This window comes from Pseudorca crassidens, chromosome 8 (assembly GCF_039906515.1).
Source record: "Pseudorca crassidens isolate mPseCra1 chromosome 8, mPseCra1.hap1, whole genome shotgun sequence".
Lineage (NCBI taxonomy): Eukaryota > Metazoa > Chordata > Mammalia > Artiodactyla > Delphinidae > Pseudorca > Pseudorca crassidens.
Genome location: NC_090303.1, coordinates 24,195,782 through 24,217,534, shown reverse-complemented (window position 1 = coordinate 24,217,534; position 21,753 = coordinate 24,195,782). Strand labels below are relative to the sequence as shown.

Below are 21,753 nucleotides of genomic sequence, written 5' to 3'. Positions count from 1 at the left end.
CTGATAGCTGCAGCTCACGCCCATCTCTGGAGCTTGTTTAGGCAGTGCTCTGAATCCCCCCCTTTCCTCATTTACCCCGAAACAATGGTCTCTTGCCTCTTAGGCAGTTCCAGACTTTTTCCCAGACTCCCTGCCAGTTAGATGTGGCACACTAGCCCCCTTCAGGCTGTGTTCACGCAGCCAACCCCAATTCTCTCCCTGGGATCTGACCTCTGAAGCACGAGCCTCAGCTCCCAGCCCCCACCCGCCCTGGCTGTTGAGCAGACAAGCCTCTCAGGCTGGTGAATGCTGGTTGGCACCGATCCTATGTGCAGAAATCTCTCCACTTTGCCCTCTGCACCCCTGTTGCTGCGCTCTCCTCTGTGGCTCAGAAGCTTACCCCCCGCCACCCCCTGTCTCTGCCAGTGAAGGGACTTCCTAGTGTGTGGAAACATTTCCTCCTTCACAGCTCCCTCCCAGAGGTGCAGGTCCTTTCCCTATTCTTTGTTTTTTTGGTTTTTTTTTTCGTTTTTCTTTTTCCCTACCCAGGTATATGGGGTTTTTTTGCCTTTTGGGAGGTCTGAGGTCTTCTGCCAGCGTTCAGTAGGTGTTCTGCAGGAGTTGTTCCACATGTAGATGTATTTCTGATGTATTTGTGGGGAGGAGGGTGATTTCTACGTCTTACTTCTCCACCATCTTGAAGGTCTCTCTCAGCATTTTCTATTTCTATCTAGTATTTTCCTTTTTTTGACTGAAATTTTCTATTTTTTTCCTTTTCTTCCTAGTGTATTTTCCTTTGCCTCACTTGTTATCATCATAAGAGATGCTTTAAAGTCCTTGTCTGACAATTCAACATGAGGGACATCTTAAAACTGACATCTGTTTATTTTCCTTTAAGAAGAATGAATTACAGTTTCTCAGTTCTTCTTATTTAAGTAACTTTGGATTATATTCTGGACATTGTTAGAGTTGTGCTGTTGATGGTCAACATTCTGTTATATTCCTATAAATGGTGTTCTTCTTTTTAAAGCAAAAGATTACCTTGCTTATGGTCAAATTGTAAACATTTTCTCACCTATTGGAGGCAGCACCTCAAATCTTAGTTTCCTCTTTTTAGCCTTAGTTGAAAAGCTGCTTTAAGTCTTTCCCATACTTGCATGATTCAGTGGTTAGCCAGAGATGTGGGGAGAGTTTATACACAGAACTTGGGGATTCCTTCTGTGCCTTGCTCCTTCCCAGGATTCCATCTTCACTTTCTAGGAGTGTGATTGCCCTAGTTTTATCTTCTGTTTCTTTAGGCCAGAAAAATATATGGGATTTTACCAGACTTCTAACTTCCTTGAGCTACACTGGGATTGCAGGCTGCCTTCAAACTAATGTCATAAAAATGGGAAACCACCCATGCTGTGACCATGTTCCAAGTTTTACATCCTCTTTAAAAAACATACACACAAACTTTTCTCACTTTTATCTTTTTAAAAAGTTTATCCAGATTTAATGTTTGTTATCTTTGAGATGATTCACTCTTTAGAAGATTTTTTTGGCCATATTTGAAGAGGAATTCCTTGGGATAGAAAAATGTAATCCTTTTCTCAGAAGGCAGTAATATCTCTCTTGGATAGATTCCCAAACATATGTTACTGTGTAAAAACATTATCTAAGAGATTAGATACTCATCAAAATAAGATTTCCAAAAAGTAGGCATCCCAAAATACAAAGAATTACAAAGAAAAGAGCAGAATTGGGCAAAATCTTTAAAAAGCCTAAGGTATTTTTTTTTTCCAATTGGACATATAGCTTGTGATTTTTTGAACTGGATTTTATTTTGGTTGTTGCCTGTAACCCCTCCAGATGGCACAATATAAATTATCTGTCTTAGAGAAAAGCAAAGAGAGAGGCACTGTCTGAACATGGGGCTCTCGAGAATCTAATGTGCAAACAGAATTTCCTCCTCAATTAAAGTTGCTGCCTCTGAACTCCTTGTAACAAATAATTTAACTTTTTTTATATTAGATGCATATCTAATCCTAAGAACTCAATCAACAAGACTGTTTCCTTTCAATTACAAATTATATTTTATGATTGTGAATAAATGAATTTATTCTTGTAAAGTAAAAATCCTCATAGGATATATGTTTAGAATTTTGATCCAAAGCTGAAATTAAAATTTTCATTGATTTTGAGAATCAAGTATGTGTAGGTTACAGATCAAACTGCTTAATGCTCTCTAGAGACTTAAAAAAAAAATTATTACTTTTAAAACTAGGGAAAATCAATGTCTTTAATATGTTTATATTTTTAACAATGAAAGTCTAGTTGTTGGGTAATACTGACAGTTGGGTATTTAGGCAATTCATCTTGAATTAGGCATGGTGAGAACGCCAAAAAAGATGTTACCTGAAGTCACATGGAATGATAGCTGACCAAGAATTCCACAGCTGGGCAGCTTACAATACAAAAAAATTGGTTTCCATTTGAGATATTATAACAGTGAAAAGCTACCTTGTATTTCTATTCTTTCATTTACTTCACTTACTAAAATAGGTATAAGTATTAATTCATCTCATGATTAATTTTTTGAGGTTTACTGCCTTGATGAAATTCTAACTTCAGATACTTCTGAGTCATTTAGATAATAAATCCAAATTTTTACTCAATTTTTCATTTAATGAGAAAAAAACCATTCCAAACACTTACAGTAATAAAAGATACTTCAGTGACTGGCCTTCAAAATTATAGAAGTTATCTATAATATTTTACATATTCCTTTGAAAAGTTGGGTAGTACTGAACCTCCAGGTTTCAATTTTCATAGTAAACATACTAGTCATTAAATTCACTGCTTAATCTTTGTTGATGAAACAGGGCATCCTGAGTATGATATATCAAAGCATATATTTATGGTTTCCAATTCATATTCATATTTATAATAGTGAAAGAAATATTGCTGCAGAGGAAACTTTGGGTCTATTTCATCTCTGACTATAGTTTTAAAGGATGTTTTATATTAGAACATAATGCAACTTTCTATTTTGAAATCTTTTGACCTAATTCTTATTTTAAACATTACCAATTATCATCATATTTCATCTGTCTGTGTTAAGGTTCTAGATTTAATTTACTTTTAATGCTTTGGAATTAAAATAATTTTTTAAAACTAATTTTTCTATTACATTATATCCGAGAATAATTTGTTTAAAAGACTAGAATTTGTTTAAAAGACTAACACTAGAAATGGCTTTTGCTTTTACAAAGGATTTTGATCATCAAAACTTATCAGAGCACTAACAGCTAAAAAAAGAAGGGACTTAGATATTGTGAGGAAAACACAATTTATTTTAATTAAATGTCTCACATTTCAAGCTTACTCAGTTCACAAATCTCAGGCAATGTTTTCTCAATTTTAAATCTATTTATTAATCAAAATGATTTTCTCCATTATTCATTCATTATTTACTTTTATTAACCTTCAGTTTGAAGATTTATACTTTCATACATATCCTTTGCACCGCAGCCTAGGTTGTGTGTGTTTTGGTGCACATATCATGTATTTTTCCTTCAAACCATTTCTTTGAAAAAAAAAAAAATAGAAAGTGTCCTAGAATAGCATGCCTCTGAACGACTTTTGCAGTCAAGTTTGCCATTGGGTTTGCTCCACTCAATGCTCACTAGTCTAACGAGACATGCAGGGCCTGTGCCAGAGAGAAGCACGTGGCCTCAGGCCAGGACACTGCCTTTTCAGCCACTCGCAGTATACCTCTCTGAGACTGAGAATATGCTTAGAAACTGCCAGGATCAGCTGAATGGTAAAATATTTCAGATGTGTTGAAGGAAAACAATAAACCATCAAGATAAACACAACATCATTAGGGTGCTTGATGGGCATCCTTGAATAAGATGTTGAGCTATGAATACTGTGTGTTTATCTTTGCCCACAGGACATAAATCAATTCTGTAATTTGGTAACAAAGTAAAAGAGTATTGTTTTACTCTCCAGCTGGATTCCTGGGGAAAAAATAGTATTATTTCAAAGCGAAAATATTGTCTTAAACATATTTCTTTACCAATAACTTAGTTTTCAACATTTAAACTCACACATCGCTATTTTATTCTAGTGTTTGGGTAAAAATGCCAGTAAAAACAGGCTTTCCTTTACCTTCTTCTGAATAACAAACTATCATTTGGAACCCTTTCCTCATAATAAGCCTTGTATGCTATAACAAGAAAATGTTTGGAGACCCAGTAAAAGTGAGCATGCTAATTTAGTGCGCTGAATACATTCTGGTGTTGAGTCTCAGTGAGTTATTAATGATGAAATGGTGAATAAAGATTTTAAAATATATTTTTTAAAAAAACAATATCTGCTATTATTTTATGAAAAGAAAAGAGAAACATCGCAAAATTGTGTATTGCCACAGAATAGATCTTATTGGTAGCTCAGAGACATGAAAACTCTGTGAGGAGTTATATTGAAAATCCACCTGAGGGGATGATATGAAACCAGTTCTTCTTATCTTGCAACTTTTAAAATACCATTTGAAAGTTAAACAGAAAAAAGGAGAGTCTTTAAAAAATGCTTTCTAAAGTTATAAAATTTCAGAGTTAAAAATGAGTGGATCATAGAGATTTATGTGTGTTTTAACCAACTTCTTACATTTCACATTTATATATACATGACAAAAACATATCAGGGAAGTTAAGGAGCAAGTACACAAAATATATTTGGCAGAACAATGATCATAATCTCAATCTTCTGGTTTTCTATACACCACAATTTATAATGAAGAAAATTTAGATTTTATTGTTTTCCTCTTTAGAGGAAATTCACACACAAAATTCACACATGAATTTTGTATAATAATTTCAAATAAATAAGAGAAACTGTTTTATGAAGAATATTAAAGCTGGCAAAACATATAAAAGTTGGATAGAGTGTTATGGTTTTCTCGGGATATATGCCCAGGAGTGAGATTGCTGGATCATATGGTAGCTCTATTTTCAGTTTTTTAAGGAACCGCCATACTGTTCTCCATATTGGCTGTACCAGTTTTCATTCCTACAAACAGTGTAGGAGGGTTCCCTTTTCTCCACACCCTCTCCAGCATTGATTGTTTGTACATTTTTTGATGATGGCCATTCTGACCAGTGAGAGGTGACACCTCATTGTAGTTTCGATTTGCATTTCTCTAATAATTGGTGATGTTAAGTATCTTTTCATGTGCTTTTTAACCATCTGTATGTCTTCTTTGGAGAAATGTCTATTTAGATTTTCCGCCTATTTTTTGATTGGGTTGTTTGTTTTGTTATTTTGATATTGAGCTTCATGAGCTGTTTGTATATTTTGGAGATTAATTCCTTGTCCATTGCTTCATTTGCAGATATTTTCTCCTATTCTGAGGGTTGTCATTTCGTTTTGTTTATGGTCTCCTTTGCTGTGCAAAAGCAAGCTGTAATTGAAAAAGATACATGCACCCCAATGTTCATTGCAGCACTGTTTACAATAGTCAGGACATGGAAGCAACCTAAATGTCCATTTAAAGAGGAATGGATAAAGAAGATGTGGTACATATATACAATGGAATATTACTCAGCCGTAAAAATGAACAAAATAATGCCATTTGCAGGAACATGGATAGACTTAGAGATTATCATATTGAGTGAAGTAAGTCAGACAGAGAAATACAAATATCATATGATATCACTTAAATGTAGAATCTAAAAAAAAGCCACAAATGAACTTATCTACAAAACAGAAATAGAGTTACAGATGTAGAAAATAAACTTATGGTTACTGGGGGTAAAAGGGGAGGAGGGATAAATTGGAAGATTGGGATTGAGACATACACACTACTATATATAAAATAAATAGGGGCCTACTGATAGCACAGGGAACTCTACTCAATACTCTGTAATGGCCTATATGGAAAAAGAATCTAAAAACGAATCGATATATGTATAACAGATTCAATTTGCTGTACACCTGGAAACTAAAACAACATTGTAAATCAATTATACTCCAATAAAAATTTTAAAAAATAAAAAAAACATATGGAAAAATAATAAAATACTAAAATTACTCATATTCTAAAAAAAAAGTTGGACAGAGTATTCCCTGCTCATTCCCTTCTCAAAGGCAAGTGCTTAAATGAGAGTGAAACCAATACACAATAATATACGTTAAGATATGTTTGGAGGAGGGACCTTCAAGATGGCAGAGGAGTAAGACGTGGAGATCACCTTCCTCCCCACAATTATATCTGAAATACATCTACATGTGGAACAACTCCTACAGAACACCTACGGAATGCTGGCAGAAGACCTCAGACTTCCCAAAAGGCAAGAAACTCCCCATGAACCTGGGTAGGGCAAAAGAAAAAAGAATAAACAGAGACTGAAGAATAGGGATGGGACCTGCACCACTGGGAGGGAGCTGGGAAGGAGGAAAAGTTTCCACACACTAGGAAGACCTTTCACTGGTGGAGACAGGGGGTGGGCAGGGGGGGAAGTTTGGAGCTACAGAGGAGAGTGCAGCAACAGGGGTGCAGAGGGCAAAGCTGAGAGGTTCCCACACAGAGGATTGGTGCTGACCAGCACTCACCATCCTGACAAGCTTGTCTGCTCACCAGCTGAAGTGGATGGGGCTGGGAGCTGAGGCAGGCTTCGGAGGTCATATCCCAGAGAGAGGACTGGGGTTGGCTGCATGAACATAGCCTGAAAGGGGCTAATGTATCACAGCTAGCTGGGAGGGAGTCCAGGAAAAAACCTGGGACTGCCTAGGAGGCAAGAGATCATTGTTTCGGGGTGCGCAAGGAGAGAGGATTCAGAGCACCACCTAAACAAGCTCCAGAGGCCGGCACGAGCCACAGCTATCAACACGGACACCAGAGATGGGCATGAAATGCTAAGGCTGCTACTGCAGCCACCAAGAAGCCTGTGTGCAAGCACAGGTTACTATTCACGCCTCCCCTCCCAGGAGCCTGTGCAGACTGCCACTGCCAAATTCCCGTGATCCAGGGACAATTTCCCTGGGAAAACACACAGTGCACATCAGGCTGGTGCAACATCACGTCAGCCTCAGCCACCACAGGCTCGTCCCACATTGCATACCCCTCCCTCCCTCTGGCCTGAGTGAGCCAGAGCCCCCTAATCAGCTGCTACTATAACCCCGTCCTGTCCGGGCGAGGGAACAGATGCCCTCAGGCAACCTACACACAGAGGCAGGGCCAAATCCAAAGCTGAAACCCCAGGAGCTGTGTGGACAAGGAAAAGAAAGGGAACTTTCTCCCAGCTCCCTCAGAAGCAGTGGATTAAATCTCCACAATCAACCTGATGTACCCTGCATCTCTGGCATACCTGAATAGACAATAAATCATCCCAAAATTGAGGTGGTGGGCTTTAGGAGCAACTGTAGACTTGGGGTTTGCTTGCTGCATCTAATTTGTTTCTCCTTTTATGTTAATCTTAGTTTAGTATTTAGAGCTTATTATCATTGGTTGATTTGTTTATTGATTTGGTTGCTCTCTTCCTTTTTAATATACATATTTTTTTCTTTTTCTTTTTCTCTTTTTGTGAGTGTGCATGTGTACACTTCTTTGTGTGAGTTTATCTGTATAGCTTTGCTTTTACCATTTGTCCTAGGGTCCTGTCTATTTCTTTTTTTTTTTAGAATAGCTTTTAGCACTTATTGTCATTAGTGGATTTGCTTTGGTTGCTCTCATTTCTTTTTTTGTATTGCTTATTTATTTTTAATAATATTTTTTATTTTATATTTAATAACTTTATCTTATTTTATTTTTTTCTTTCTTTCTTTTTTTTCTCCCATTTCTTCTGAGCCATGTGGCTGACAGTCTTGGTGCTCCGGCCTGGTGTTAGGTCTGAGCCACTGAGGTGGGAGAGCCGAGATCAGGACATTGGACCACCAGACACCTCCCAGCTCCACAGAATATCAAATGGTGAAAGCTCTCCCAGAGATCTCCATCTCAACACTAAGAACCAGCTCCACTCAACGACCAGCAAGCTACAGTGCTGGACACCCTATGCCAAACAACTAGCAAGACAGGAACACAACCCCACCCATTAGCAGAGAGGCTGCCTAAAATTATAATAAGTTCACAGACACCCCAAAACACAACACTGGACGTGGTCCTGCTCACCAGAAAGACAAGATCCAGCCTCACCCACTAGAACACAGGCACTAGTCCCCTCAACCAGGAAGCCTACACAACCCACTGAACAAACCTTACCCACTGGGGGCAAACACAAAGAATTACTGGAACTACGAACTTGCAGCCTGCGAAAAGGAGACCCCAAACATAGTAAGTTAAGCAAAATGAGAAGACAGACAAATACACAGCAGATGAAGGAGCAAGGTAAAAACCCACCAGAACAAACAAATGAAGAGGAAATAGGCAGTGTACCTGAAAAAGAATTCAGAGTAATGATAGTAAAGATGATCCAAAATCCTGGAAATAGATTGGAAAAAATACAAGAAACCTTTAACAGGGACCTAGAAGAACTAAACAGCAAACAAACAAGGATGAACAACACAATAAATGAAATTAAAAATTCTCTAGAAGGAACAATAACAGAATAACTGAGGCAGAAGAATGGATAAGTGACCTGGAAGATAAAATAGTGGAAATAACTACCACAGAGCAGAATAAAGAAAAAAGAGTGAAAAGAATTTAGGACAATCTCAGAGACATCTGGGACAACATTAAATGCACCAACATTCGAATTATAGGGGTTCCAAAGGAGAAGAGAAAAAAAGAAGGGACTGAGAAAATATTTGAACATATTACAGTTGAAAACTTCCCTAATATGGGAAATGAAATGGTCCATCAAGTCCAGGAAGCACAGAGAGTTCCATAAAGGATAAATCCAAGGAGAAACATGCAAAGACACATATTAATCAAACTATCAAAAATTAAATACAAAGAAAAAATATTAAAAGCAGCAAGGGAAAAGCAACAAACAACATACAAGGGAATCCCCATAAGTTTAACAGCCGATTTTTCAGCAAAAACTCTGCAAGCCAGAAGGGAGTGGCAGGACATATTTATTTTAAAGTGATGAAAGGGAAAAACCTACAATCAAGATTACTCTACCCAGCAAGGATCTCATTCAGATTCGACAGAGAAATTAGAACCTTTACAGCCAAGCAAAAGCTAAGAAAATTCAGCACCACCAAACCAGCTTTACAAGAAATGCTAAAGGAATTCTCTAGGCAGGGAACACAAGGAAAAGACCTACAAAAACAAACCCAAAACAATTAAGAAAATGGTAAGACGAACATACATATCAACAACTACCTTAAATGTAAATGGATTAAATGCTCCAACCAAAAGACAGAGACTGGCTGAATGGATACAAAAACATACCCATATATATGCTGTCTACAGGAGACCCACTTCAGACCTAGGGACACATACAGACTGAAAGTGAGGGGATGGAAAAAGATATTCCATGCAAGTGGAAATCAAAAGAAAGCTGCAGTAGCTATTCTCAAACCAGACAAACTAGACTTTAAAATAAAGACTATTACAAGAGACAAAGAAGGACACTACATAATGATCAAGGGATCAATCCAAGAAGAAGATATAACAATTGTAAATATTTATGCACCCAACATAGGAGCCAACTCAGCACATAAGGCAAATGCTAACAGCCATAAATGGGGAAATTGACAGTAACACAATAATAGTAGGGGACTTTAACACCTTACTTTCACCAAAGGACAGATCATCCAAAATGAAAATAAATAAGGAAACCCAAGCTTTAAATGATAATTAAACAAGATGGACTTAATTGATATCTATAGGACATTCCATCCAAAAACAACAGAATACACTTTCTTCTCAAGTGCTCATGGAACATTCTCCAGGATAGATCATATCTTGGGTCACAAATCAAGCCTTGGTAAATTTAAGAAAGTTGAATCACATCAAGTATCCTTTCTGACCACAACGCTATGAGACTAGATATCAATTACAGGAAAAACAACCTGTAAAAATACAAACACATGGAGGCTACACTGGACGCTACTTAATAACCAAGAGATCACTGAAGAAATCAAAGAGGAAATAAAAAAATACCTAGAAACAACTGACAATGGAAACACGATGACCCAAAATCTATGGGATGCAGCAAAAGCAGTTCTAAGGGGGAAGTTTATAACAATAAAATGCTACCTCAAGAAACATGAAAAATCTCAAATAAACAACCTAAACTTACACAAAAGCAACTAGAGAAAGAAGAACAAAAAACCCCCCAAAGTTAGCAGAAAGAAAGAAATCATAAAGATCAGATCAGAAGTAAAAGAAAAAGAAATGAAGAAAACGATGGCAAAGATCAATTAAAGTAAAGCTGGTTCCTTGAAAAATCAACAAAATTGATAAATCAGTAGCCAGACTCATCAAGAAAAAAAGGGAGAGGACTCAAATCCATAGAATTAGAAATGAAAAAGGAGAAATAACAACTGACACTGCAGAAATACAAAGGATCATGAGAGATTGCTATGACCAACTATATGCCAATAAAATGGACAACCTAGAAGAAATGGACAAATTCTTAGAAAAGCACAACCTCTGAGACTGAACCAGGAAAAAACAGAAAATATAAACACCAATCACAAGCACTGAAATTGAGACTGTGATTAAAAATCTTCCAACAAACAAAAGCCCAAGACCAGATGGCTTCACAGGCTAATTCTATCAAACATTTAGAGAAGAGCTAACACCCATCCTTCTCAAACTCTTCTAAAATATAGCAGAGAGAAAACACTCCCAAACTCATTCCCTGAGGCCACCATCACCCTGATACCAAAACCAGACACAGATGTCACAAAGAAAGAAAACTACAGGCCAATAACACTGATGAACATAGAGGCAAAAATCCTCAACAAAATACTAGCAAACAGAATCGAACAGCACATTGAAAGGATCGTACACCAGGATCAAGTGGGTTTTATCTCAGGAATGCAAGGATTCATGAATATATGCAAATCAATCAATGTGATAAACCATATTAACAAACTGAAGGAAAAAAAACATATGATCGTCTCAATAGATGCAGAAAAAGCTTCTGACAAAATTCAACACAGATTTATGATGAAAACCCTCCAGAAAGTGGCCATATATGGCCACATATATAGAAGGAACTTACCTCAACATAATAAAGGGCATATATGACAAACCTACAGCAACATCATTCTCAATGGTGAAAAACTGAAACCATTTCCACTAAGATCAGGAACAAGACAAGGTTGCCCACTCTCACCACTATTATTCAACACAGTTTTGGAAGTTTTAGCCACAGCAATCAGAGAAGAAAAGGAACTAAAAGGAATCCAAATCAGAAAAGAAGTAAAACTGTCACTGTTTGCAGATGACATGATACTATACATAGAGAATCCTAAGGATGCTACCAGAAAACTACTAGAGCTAATCAATGAATTTGGTAAAGTAGCAGGATACAAAATTAATGCACAAAAATCTCTTGCATTCCTATATAATAATGTTGAAAAATCTAAAAGAGAAATTTAAGAAACACTCCCATTTACCATTGCACCAAAAAGAATAAAATACCTAGGAATAAACTTACCTAAGGAGACAAAAGACCTGTATGCAGTAAACTATAAGACGCTGACGAAAGAAATTAAAGATGAATCAAACAGATGGAGAGATATACCATGTTCTTGGACTGGAAGAATCAACATTGTGGAAATGACTATACTACTCAAAGCAATCCACAGTGTCAATGCAATCCGTACCAGACTACCAATGGCATTTTTCACAGAACTAGAGCAAAAAATTTCACAATTTGTATGGAAACACAAAAGACCCTGTATAGCCTAAGCAATCTTGAGAAAGAAAAATGGAGCTGGAGGAATCAGGCTTCCTGACTTCAGACTATACTACAAAGCTACAGTAATCAAGTCAGTATGGTACTGGCACAAAACCAGAAATATAGATCAATGGAACAGGATAGAAAGCCCAGAGATAAACCCATGCACATATGGTCACCTTATCTTTGATAAAGGAGGCAAGAATATACAATGGAGAAAAGACAGCCTCTTCAATAAGTGGTGCTGGGAATACTGGACAGCTACATGTAAAAGAATGAAATTGGACCACTTCTTTACACCATACACAAAAATAAACTCAAAATGGATTAAAGACCTAAATGTAAGGCCAGACACTATAAAACTCTTAGTGGAAAACACAGACAGAACACTCTATGACATAAATCACAGCAAGATCCTTTTGACCCACCTCCTAGAGAAGTGGAAATAAAAACAAAGATAAACAAATGGAACCTAGTGAAACTTAAAAGCTTTTGCACAGCAAAGGAAATCATAAACAAGACCAAAAGACAACCCTCAGAATGGGAGAAAATATTTGCAAATGAAGCAACTGACAAAGGATTAATCTCCAAAATTTAGAAGCAGCTTATGCAGCTCAATATCAAAAAAAAAGCAACCCAATCCAAAAATGGACAGAAGACCTAAATAGAGATTTCTCCAAAGAAGATAGATTGCCAACAAACACATGAAAGTATGCTCAACATCACTAATCATTAGAGAAATGCAAATGAAAACTACAATGAGGTATCACTTCACACCAGTCAGAATGGCCATCATCAAAAAATATACAAATAATAAATGCTGGAGAGCATTTGGAGGAAGGGAACCCTCTTGCTTTGTTGTTGGGAATGTAAATTGATACAGCCACTATGGAGAACAGTATGCAGGTTCGTTATAAAACTAAAAATGGAACTACCATACGACCCAGCAATCCCACAACTTTGCATATACACTGAGAAAACCGTAATTCAAAAATAGTCATGTACCACAATGTTCATTGCAGCACTATTTACAATAGCCAGGACATGGAAGCAAACTAAGCATCCATCAACAGGTGAATGTATAAAGAAGATGTGGTACATATATACAATGGAGTATTACTCAGCCATAAAAAGAAACGAAATTGAGTTATTTGTAGTGAGGTGGATGGACCTAGAGGCTGTCATACAGAGTGAAGTAAGTGAAAAAGAGAAAAAGAAATACTGTATGCTAACACATATATTTGGAATCTAAAAAAAAAAAATCGTTCTGAAGAAGCTAGGGGGCAGGACAGAAATAAAGACGCAGACATAGAGAATGGACTTGAGGAGACATGGAGGGGGAAGGATAAGCTGGGACGAAGTGAGAGAGTAGCATGGACATATATACACTACCAAATGTAAAATAGATTGCTAGTGGGAAGCAGCCGCATAGCACAGGGAGATCAGCTCGGCGCTTTGTGTCCACCTAGAGGGGTGGGATAGGGAGGGTGGTAGGGAGACACAGAGGGAGGGGATACTGGGATATATGTATGTGTATAGCTGATTCACTTTGTTATAAAGTAGAAACTAACACTCCATTGTAAAGCAATTATACTCTAATAAAGACGTTAAAAAAATTCTTGGTATGCCAAACAGTTAATAAGTAAATAAAATTTAAGAAAAAGATGTTTGGAAAGTTCTGAACTTTGCAATGAATATTTAAACTGATTGGCATTTCTCTGCAAGAATAATAGGAGCTTACTAAAACATACAACAAATTTCCCACTGTTCTCAGCTTTAGCAATCTTTGAATGTTTCTGTATACCACATGACTGAAAAAGCTTAAATGTAATTTTTCTGAGGATATTTTTCAGATTAACGTTAAGTACTTCATTCAAAATAACATGTCACACGTTCACATAAAGAAACAAAGAAAAATAGTAATTCTTGCACCCTTGTCACCACTTCATCCCTATTCCAATGTAAAGAAATATAATCTTTTAATTAGTTCTCATTTCAGATTATCTTTATATATATTCTCCAATTTCTTACATGGAATGTAAATGTTACTTTATTAACTCACCACCATGGAAACTAAGGATTTTGATTGCTTAAGTTATCCTCTACCTCTGACCATCCCCTTCTCCCAATATTTTGACAATTTGATAATTATTCATTTTATTGCTTAGCTGTGCAACTTTATATAATGTACTTACATATTTTTTTCATACTTCATCAATTATCATCAAGTTCCCATCTAGATTAGATGGGGATACCTTACTCCTAATCTTTTTACTTTTTCTTCTCATTATACCTACTACCTCTGTCTTCAGCACATTAGTTTATGCTCAAAAATAATACAATTTATATTCTGTTCTATGATCTAAAAGTGGGAAACTAATGAACTTCATGTGTATTATTATGATTTTGTAAAGTTATTAACTGCAATCTGAGTTGTATTTTAAAATAATGTTTTCTTTTCTAGTGTTTCAATATCATGACTTCTGGATCACTCAACGTATAATATAGCCAACATTAAGACCATGTTGATTATTTTTTTGTCAGTTTATCAGTTGTTTAAAATTATGCCCACATTTTAGTATGCTTCATATTTGGACCATGAAATTCTTGTATTGGGATTAGCTTTTCCTGGTGTTTCTCATTTCTCCCCAACCTTTTTTTGATAAGATAATGTACCTTCTATGTAACCTCAAGTCTATTCATCTTTGAAAACCTATTGAAAAGCTTCCCAAACAATTTCCAATGCACAGCAAGTGAGAAAAATAGGTTACAGATGTACAGAGATGCCCTCATCTCTCTGATCAGTGTCACCAAGTTACCTTACCAGGTTGTATAAATATAAATATTTCTTACATATAATACGACATGAAGAAGGTTGAGAAACACTTATTTAGTGCCTTTAGACCTGTTTTTCTCCAGTAATAACACTTCTGGAACTCTATTTCCCTCTGCCCCAATCTGGGGTAGCACCTTTCTGGTCCTACGTCAGAGATGTGGTCCTATGACTTCCTGTCTCTGCAGTCCTGGGTTGGTGTCTAATTTCCTGATTCCACATCTTTCGGTTTTTTCCTTCTTAATTTTCTCCTTGTTTTATAGTAGCTCGTCCCCAAGTAATGTCTAAAAACAACTGGGTGAAGAGTCAATTTTATGAGTCCTTGAATTAAAAAAATGTCAGTATTCTGCCTTCACATTGGATTTATGAATTGCCTAGAGACAGTGTCCTACATTCATAGTCATTTTCCCTAAAACTTCTGGAACCATTGTTCTATAGTTTTCTGCCATCCAGAGTTATTAATCAGATATCTGATGCCAGAGAGAATATTATACAGTAGTGGTTATGAGTTTTTGTCTCCAGAAGCTTGCAATTATTTTGTGTGTGTGTTGTTGTTGTTCTTTTATTAATTTTACTTATTGCAGTTAACTCAACCATAATTTCTTGACTTTCTATGAAACAGAAATTATGCTTGTCTATGCACTTAATTATCCAATATTTAGTTCTGACTTCTTTTAATTTTATAAATTAGGTACTATAATTCTTAGTGTAAATCACTGTTTAGTCTTACCTTCATATTTGGTCTTCTCTTTGATCACCATTCTGTCTCGCACCCCTCATTTTCCTTCAGTAATCATTATCTTTTCTCTTGAAGTACGTATGTAGAAGTTACTTTAGCAAAGTTCTTTCTAATGATGTTGCAAAAATTTTCTTGCTGGAAAAATGTCTTCATTCATTCTTCTTTTTATAAAGATAGCTTTACTGTGATATACCTTACTTCCTATATTTGTGGATTTATATCTTTTCATCATTTCTGGTAAATTCTCAGCCATTACTTTCTTATATATTGCCTCTTCTTCATTTTCTCCTCAAAATGAGAGCTGCATAATACCTCAGGAGAAGGCATCCCCGAGAGTGGGTTGATATCAGGAAAAAGGAAACTGTAAAAGAAAGGAAAAGACAAGGCTAGTGAACAGGTAATCCAAGAGTTGGATGGGCAGTGTAGTATCTGTTCCCAGAGGAAGAGTTAGGGTAGAAGTCTGTAAGAGAGAATGACAAATACACAGGCTCTGAGCAGACAAAGACCTTTACAATACTTTACATGCAAGGATTATAGAAATTATTATTGCTCCTTGTTCTCAAACTGCTGGTAAGAAAAAATGTTTTCATAATTTTAATAGTCACATTCCATTTTTCTTGTCAGTCTCATCATATTTATTTCTGAAAATTCTCCTTACTGTGTGTTAAATTCCATTTTTCTTACCCAGTTAATTAGACTGTCAAAGCAACAAAATCTAAGGATGGGCAGTATGTGAAAATAAAAGTTCACCTTGACTAAATCTTATCCCATAATATCTTCTTGGTTTATTTCATTCTATATAGATCTTCATGTCTTATCTCCTTTCCTTCTCTATAAAATTCTGTGTCTTCTTTCCTCCCCCCTGTTTCATTATCTCCATTTCCATATCTGTCTCCATGTGGTGTCTTTCTCTCTTAACACATTAGCCCTGTATATTTCTCTTCTGTGGGCACCTTTTCTTTTCTTCTCTACCTCCTTCTTATCTCTCTATCTTATTTTGCCCTAGTTTGGTCTCTTTCCTTTATCTTTCCCCCAAACCATCTCCTATCTAAATCAAAAAAGGAAGACAAATTTTAATTTATAGAACTTTTAAATATTACTGAGTATTCAGATATCAAAATAAAAACATTATTTGATTGTTTTATATGTCTAGATAAAAAGTATACTTTTAAAAAATTTGTACCATTGACAAAATCTCTCATCTATCCAACAGTCATACTCTGTTTTGATAAAGAAGTTTTATGTGGGCAAAAGCTTTCCATCACCAACATATTTTGAATAGGTTTTGCCTCTCTATCCATTCATTCATTCATATAGTTCTTTCCTCTAAATGAGTTTACATTTTTTCAGGGTGTTTAAAGCCTATACACAGCAATCTCTATACAGAGAGGAATAGTGGAAGGTTCCTGCCTTCTTGTAGGAAAGTGAGTTACATAATCAGACAGGAAGATTATTTTGGTGACACTATGTTGAACATATTTTATGCAGGAAACTCGGGGTCATAATCAGATATGGTGATAGCCAGGATGATAGCAAGGATGGCAACCTGAACTGAGCTGGTGGCTATGGGCATGGAATCGGACTCTATACCAGACTCTGGACGCACTTCAAGCTTCCTTCAAACTATTTCTTTGCTTACTCTTAGGTCTGCAGTGCTCCTCTGTCTCTGTGAAATTTTACCCAATTTCAAGGCCTTGCTTTAATTACCCCTCCTCCTTGACACTTTTTCTTCTTCACTCTCTTGTATGTCTTACCAGAAATTTGGATGATTCCCTTCCTTAGCATTCTCACAGGAAGGAACTGATGTAGAGTTAGAAATGGATTGAAAAGAGGCAGGGGGTGGGGAAAGCAGTGGTTCCTACTGGAATGCACTTTGTAGTGAATCTTAAATAAGTTAAGGGCCTATTTATAATTCTCTCTCCAATTTTTCTTGTTATTGGGGTCTTATTTTACTGGACATAGTTTAACACTAGTTCTTGAACTTGCATTCTAATTCATGCCAGCTACATCACACTAACTTTCTGGTTCAGCAGTGTTCATTTTCACAGTTTAAGTTATTTCAAAATCCTTTAAAGATAGTATTTGATTTATTGGCTGATTGAATCAACACATGATTTTTTTTTTTGCACATAAACTTGAATGTACTTTGTGTCTCTCATTAAAATAAATTATTCATATGACATATTTATAATTTATAAGGTTATTCAGCTTACTCATGAAAAATACTGTCAAAGAAAACCATTCTCTTGGAAATATCCCAAACCCCTTTTCATTATATGTTTTAAACACACATGTTCTGGCAAAATTCCAATCTTAAATAAAATCTAACTTTCTTCTGCATGATTTCAGACATATCATATCACTGTACATGACAGGAGAAAAGTCACACATGGAGAAAATGAAATGTATAAAATTATTAAACTAGACTCTCACTATCATGATTTTCCATGATATTTTAAAATATTCTTCACTCTAATTTACTTTTTCCTGTTTCTGAAGGACTTTTCTGTTTCTAAAGTACTATCCACATAAACCCATTCTCTAAAAATAATGTGTAAATATTTTGAAACCTTATTAATTAAATTACAGAATTAAAAAGTACAGTGTTGAGCTCTCAGGTCAATTTTGTTTGAAAGTTTGTGATAGATGAAAGTGCAATATCAGAGCACCAATGATTTTGAAGGCATTGGCCAATATATAACATTTAAGTTTTGGTTCATCTGCTGTACTGAAAGAAGTAAAATCTCAGGTCTTGACCGATGTTGAGAGTCTTAAAGAAAACCTCCTTCATGTTAAGCTGGGATGGAAAAGCTACAATCACAGGAAAAGATCAAAGCAGACCTAAACGTAACTACTGCCCTAATCCCAGAAGAAAGTAGGAAAGTCTGCAGGAGAATAGAAAGGAAAGGAAACATATTTTTGAGACATAATGTCCATAGAACAATGGTGTGGTAACTTTTCACCCCAGCTACATATTTTGGGATATTCAAGGAACTGCAATCCATGAACTTGTTTAACTGTCACCTCCAACAGTTAGTTCCCCTCAGACAAAAAGCAGAAGCAAATGCAATTCCTCTCTGGAAAAGGATATACTTAACTCTGGTGTCAAGGTACCTCCAAATTTCTAAGGCACTAACCATAATCAGGCAAAGATGACCAGGCAGTTAAAGAAAGAAAGATGCATAACAAAGAACCAGAAGATTCATGAGACAGCAACATTAGACTTATACAGACCTCAGATAATGGAATTCTCAAATGCAGACTTATAAATAACCATGGTCACCTTATTTCAAGAAATAACTGATATTATGAGTTGCTCTAAAAACCTTAAATAAAAAGGACAGGGTTAAGAAAGTCAACCCCACGTTGTATTTTGAAAATGAAAAGGCCTCTATTTCCAGCAACTGGAGGGCAGACTGAGTAGAAAATCCTAAGTCTGGGAGAATTTCAAAGCTGACTGGCTTCTCAGTCATGACTTCTCTTATGTTAAAGCCATGGCCCTAGTAGAAAAGGCATGGAACTCTGATAACTAGAATGAGAAAATTGGAGAGAATTTGTCTGGGAAACTTGAAACCCCTTATGTATATCTTCCCCTAAACACTCCAGGCCAGATGAAGTAGCCCACTTCTCCTTGCTAGAGGCAGATAGCACCTTACCTTCTGCCCCTAGTTGTACTTAATTTTGCTGAGGAATATATAGAATAAATAAAAGTTAAATGTGGTTATATATTAAAAAAGGCATCATATATGTTGGCAGGATCATAACCATCGTGCCAGAAATCTAGGAAGAGGTCTATGTCATGTGAGCCAGAGAGCTTGATAGTGGATCTCTGAGGTTGACAGAAATCAAGGTGATATGCTGATCTTATCTTTCTTTCAGTTTTTTCTCTTCCTACCCTTGTATAATACCTCCACCATATTGAATGTTTTTTAAAAAAAGGTCTAAATTCTTAGGAAATGAGTCATATACATCCAAATTTATCTCACCTGAAAAGCCAAAAGATTTGAGGCCCTACCTTCCCTTCAGGACTATGTCTGATTATGTCCAAGAGAGAACAAAGAGTTCATTTTGTCTTCAGAAATTTGTTGAACATCAATTAAAAAAAAGTGATAGAAGGGCTAAATGTTATATTGCATGATAACAGTGTATGAGAAGACCACTAAAGGAAGGAGGAAATGATGATGTTTATATTTTTTTAAATTCATGGCAATTTTCTCTAAAACTAACTTTAAATGAAATATAATTATATACAGGAGAAAAATCATAATAGTTCAAATCAATCTTTTGAAACAAACTGATTATCCAAATCATAGACTCTCTTCTCAATAGAGCTGACTGCATTCTAGTGTTAGAATTATTGACACAATCGAAATAACTATAAGAACTATGTGTGATTTCTAGTTAAAACAAATAGAAATAGCTCTTTGACCTTGTAGAAGTTATTCAAGGTCTTTGGAATCTAGTTTACCCAAATATAAATGAATATTTTGACAAAATGATTTATGAAATCCTTTCAAGCCTGAGTATTTTATATAGTTTTTGATGCTCCGATTCAAATGTATTTTACCTTCAATTCAAAAAGGAAAGAACAAGCCATTAACATTATCATTAAAATATATATTCAGAAAGCATTTTTAGTCTTTTTATGATCTATTCTGTAAAGTTCAAGCTCATTTTAAGCCCGCATATGGTATAATTCCAACCCACTATTGCCTTCTCTAAACCTTATGTGGTCTATATGTTAGTCAATGATTATTCTCCATTCCACAAATGTGGATGAATCCTGTACTGTTTCTTCCTTTAACTTTCCTCTATTTTATTGTTTCATCTCCCTTTCTTTTGGATGGCTTTCATCCTATACTCATCTGAATGTCAAAAATTTCTTTATTAAAGTTTAAGTCAAATGCCAGCTCCTTTATAAAACCTTACTTAGTCACCCAGAAGAAACAGTGTTTCTTTACTTAATGCTTGGTAACTACTATGAATTTTAATCTAAAATATAACTCATCACATTGTCTTGTAGTTTTGTTCTTTGTGTTTATGTCTTACTCTCTCTAGGAGAAAGCAAGTTCCTTTAAGGATGGTACCATGAATTGGGCATCATACAACATTCATCCTGACATCAGCCCCAACACCCCTCAGTGCCTAGGAACTAAAAGACATTCCCAGAGAGTCTGACTGGTAGTGGTCTTTAGGGAAGAAAGTTAAAAAAGATTGGGATAATTTTATCTAATGCACATTCATGACCCAAATCCCAGGATCAGTTACAGGACAGATAGGTCAACTTAGACTTTCATTAGATTGCATTATCAGCCCTTCTAATGTTTCTAGATGGTGCATCATTTGAAGGCTCATCACTAGCCATGTTTCCAGTCTAGAACTGTGGTCATATTCTTCCAGATGCCTTGACAAAGTCACCTCTTATGAACAACAGGTAAACTAGTGTGAAACGCACTTAACTAAATTAAAACAGCATGACAAATTAGAGCAATAACATGCTTAAAAAAGAATTTATAACAAAGGAAATTCTGGGCTTCATTAAAGCCAAAGGCAGATTCTAGCACTTGAACAATCCAAAGCAAGGGCTTTATAAACTATAAGGGATATACAATTGTTTATTACTTTGTATGACTGTTCATATTATCCCTTAAAACTTTGAGTTAATATTTAAAATAGGAGTTAATATTTAAAATAAGAGAGTATCAAATATAAAAAAGTATCAAAAAAAGTATCAAAAAGACACTTCATATATAATTACTTTGAAAATAACTAGAAAAATTATAGATCACTTTATAGTATTTGACTGTTTGAAACAAAAAATGTTAAGAATTATTACAATGAAGAATTCTTTTGTGAGAAAGAAGTATATTAATTTTTGCTGTTTCCTTTTGATATCAAAATTTATTTTACTTTTTATTCATAGGAGTCTTGTGCTTCAAATACTAATAACGTAATTTATTTGTGACTAATACAAATTGTTGAGTCATTATGGTTAATAATATATGTTAATTAACAACAAGAAGTGTTAGTTATAAAGCTTAATTTCTACTAAACATCTTAGGTGCTTAAGTAGATATATGTCTCTGTCGATTTATGAAAGATAATATTTCCCTATTAAATGTTACAATATATCCAAACATCTATTTTATTATAAAGTGTTATTTTAAATATAGGTGGTGAAAGTTAATATTATATTTAATCATATAATTAGATTCTTGCCCATTTAAATGTTTCGACATTTATATTAAGTTAAATTCTTTTTCTTATATGGAGAAAGAAAACAGCAGGGAGTGCTGTTTAAACAAATTTTGACCATCATTTTGTAGAATCTTGTCCAGTTTTGTTGCACAAATATTCCT

General features: G+C 35.4%; 1 long non-coding RNA gene across 1 annotated transcript in view; it reads right to left on the bottom strand.

The window, feature by feature from the left end:
- Positions 1 to 21,753, bottom strand: part of LOC137228920 (uncharacterized) — a 320,233-nt gene that overhangs the window by 26,781 nt on the left and 271,699 nt on the right. Inside the window, exon 9 of the long non-coding RNA XR_010945406.1 lies at positions 15,386 to 15,755. This is a non-coding gene — a long non-coding RNA (uncharacterized lncRNA). The remainder of the gene's footprint in view (positions 1 to 15,385; positions 15,756 to 21,753) is intronic.